A 3,678-nucleotide genomic window follows, 5' to 3' on the forward strand; every position below is an offset into this window, starting at 1 on the left:
ACATATGGCCTAATAAAAAAATAAAAGAGAAGAGTTGAGAGCTTTCTTAGCATAAAATTATTCGAAAATAAGAGTGAGAGAGTGAGTGGAAAAATTGGAATTAAAAAAAAAAAAAGCTCACATTTCTTGAGTATCTCTTCTTCTTCGTCAAGAGTGAAACCGTTCTTCAAGAACTCTGCTTTGATCTCCTCTTCCATGGCTCCGTCCCTCTCTCTGTCGATTTCTGTCAATCTAGGGTTTCCCCTTTTGCTGATGTGAGAAATGGCGGGAACATTTTTGCTTTGGATAAATAAACGGCGAAGTGGCTTTGGCCTTTCGCGGGGTTTATGAGTTCAGGTTTACTTTTAGCCCAATCCTTGTACTTTATTAACAAGAATACCCTCTGAGTTGGGCCGGCATATTGCCCCGTAAAGGGGGTAGGCTCCGTCCACCAGCACAGACATATTCTTCGCCCGAAGCCCTTTTTATGGAAATTACCATTGAATACTGTAATGTAATGTTATTTTATCAAATATGTTTCTAATTAATAAAACTATTCCTAATATAATGTGTTTTGATAGATTTCGTAACATTGCTAAAGTTTTCAAAATTATTTATAATAATAAAAAATTCAAAATTAAAAAAACTAACGTTACTAAATCAGAATTAAAAATGGTCAAAATATCCAAATAGTCCATGTATTCATACATTTTCATCAATTTAGTCCATATATTCAAAATTTGATCAATTTAAGTTTTCGATTTTGAGAATTGGAATAATTTAATCCATCCTCCTTACATTGTTGATATTTATTGTTAGAGGTAATGATGTCAGCGTTGACATGACAAATTAAAAAAAATTCAAACAAAATCTAGATTACGTCATAGAGATTAAATTAAATAAAATTGAAGTATTTAGAGATTAAATTGAATAAAAAATATAATATTTTGTATTAAAAATGTCAATTAAATCACAATGTTGAATGAAATGATTTCAGGGCAAATTATTTTGTCGTTAAAATGTTTAATAAGCTTATTTTGATTCTCATAGATATATTAAGAAAGTCCATTAAACCTTTTTGTTTCTTTTTTATAAATGGAAGATTAAATAATCTCATTTAAAAGATAGCAAGTTTAACAAAAAAGGAGAAATTTTAAGTGATAATGATTTTAATCATGATATTTATAAAAATAACTTTATAAAATATTATTTTTTTTATAAAAAGGAATTTAAACCTAATTTTTATAAATAAGATAAATTAATATACCTTATGAAATCAAATAATCAAGTAAGAAAATATTTATATTTATTTCTTAATACCAAATCTTTTAGACTTGAACATTAAATTATTAATAAGTATATGTATTACCTAGTTAATGATTTGTATTTTTTTTTTCAATTTAGTTTTTAAATATCTCAATTTTGTTCAATTTAATCCATATGTTGTACATTTTTGTTTAATCTAATCTCTATGAAATAGCTCAAACTTTTTTTATAATTTTTTTCTCAAATTGTCATGTCAACATTACCATATTTTCATGTTAGTATCACGTAGTATTGTCATATCATTATGTTTGCTATCATATCTCACGTTAGTATATTAAAGTGACGTGACATTGTCACGTCAATAAATCTATATATCAACATTGATGTCATCATCTTTAACAAAAAATTTTAATGGCGTTGATGTCATAATCTCTAACAAAAAATATTGATGACAGAACTAGGATTGTGCGACGGTCGGTTATTGTAACCGACGGTTGTTTTTGCAATTATCGGTTGTTCCGATCGACCTCGTCGGTTGATCGGCTCGATCGTCGGGAGGGACTCCTTTCCCCCCGAACAGATCAAAAAATCGAGGAACCCATGGCCCCTGTCCGCGACCTCACTACTTCCCCCCTCCCGAGTCCCGACCTGATCCTGCCCCACCCGAGTCCACAAACCTAATGAAATTCCCCTCCCCTCCCGCGAGTCCCGACTTGATTCCCCCCCCCCCCCCACCCGAGTCTGCTGACCTAACGAAATTCCCCCCCCTTCTTAGGATTGTAACCGTCGGTTATTGGTAACCGATTGAAACCGACATTACATTATATGTGATTCGATAGGTTATATTGTAATAATTTTTGATCGGTTTTTTGTCAAAACCAAACCGAAACCGACAAAACCGACCGCCACACATACCTAGACAGAACGCAAGAGACTAAATTATTTCAATTCTCAAAATCGATAAACTAAATTGATCAAATTTTGTAGATAACGACTAAATTGATGAGAACATATAAATACAAAAACTATTTGGATATTTTTACTAATTCAAAATTGGTGTATTTAATAACTATTTGAATTTTCACAAAAATGTAAATAATTTAACTAAGTTGACGAATCAAAATGGAAATGTCAAGAGGAGATGAAGATGATCCCCTTGGTCTGACAAAATTCTGCAGCATGTGTCATGACATCTGATCTGATGATAAAACTTTGGTGCAGTTTTAAATAGTTTTAAAATTATGTAGGTTTTAAATAGTTTGTCGCATTTAAGTTAGAACAATTTTAATCAATTTTGATATAACTCCTTACTTAATAGTTCATCAACTATTAGTATAGTGTTTCTACAATGTTACCAAATAATTTATGATCATATCTTCTACGTAATAAAGAAATAATAAAACTAGTTTTTGAGGGTGTCTGCCTAACAATTACGTTGTGCTCAAATGCTACGCAACACTTAGCATAGAACAATGCTCAGTTGACAATCTGCACTCAATCGTTAAGTGTCTCTGCCAGAGAAATTTCAAAACCCTTTGCAAGCATCAGTTTCAGCAGAAGAGATACGATCAACAATGTTCTCTATGAAGAATGACAAGGCTACAGGGCCCGATGACTTTACAACCTACTTAAAATAAGCTTGGAACATAGTTTGGGCTGCCATCTCACATTTCTTCAACATTGGTGAGATGCTTTCAATTCAACTATTCCCTTTTTTTTTGTTTCCAGTGGGATTATCTTGGCTAATTTTGCTGCTTGCTTCCTGACATCTTCATGTTTCTCAAGTGGATTGCACCTGAATCATGAACAAAAGTATAAATAACAGTTAATAGTCATAAGCAGATAGAAGCTTCATTTTCACTGGCAGTTTGCGTTCAGAAAAATGAAGAATAATAATATTGTCTGGATTGTTTTCATGAAATTTAGAATCATCCAGCTTGAACAACAAACTCAGATATGATACAACTTGGGATGTTTACAGATACTTCAAAAATCTGGTCTTTTTCAATATAGCCCTTTAATTATTCAGATCTTCTATACATACTTTATGCGCTCAAACACTGGAAATTGAAGAGTAAAAGTAGGAAGCTCATTGAAAAATTATTCCTAGGCTGTCAGTTGTCCTGCTCAAAACTGCAACCCTTCCATGAAGCTGCATCAAGCAACTAAAGAACCGACACTCTTAATGCTGCGGTCCAGCCGTGCGCAACTTCTACTATCTTCCATAGCCAGGCCTTGTGCTCCAAAACAGAAATACTTGTTCATCAGCCTCTTATCGAGTGAAGTTTGCTTCGGATTCATTTGTGTTGTTTTACCGTTAAATGATGGATTTGAGCAAGGGCGTTGAGCAACATGAACATCATTTTGTTCATCCACTGAAATAGGTGAGGCCACGGAAGACCCTGAAAAGGGACTTGGAGGTGATTTAAAAGG

The sequence above is a fragment of the Theobroma umbraticum genome, unplaced genomic scaffold (assembly GCF_002168275.2).
Source record: "Theobroma umbraticum cultivar Fairchild unplaced genomic scaffold, ASM216827v3 scaffold_20.0, whole genome shotgun sequence".
NCBI classification, from domain to species: Eukaryota; Viridiplantae; Streptophyta; class Magnoliopsida; order Malvales; family Malvaceae; genus Theobroma; species Theobroma umbraticum.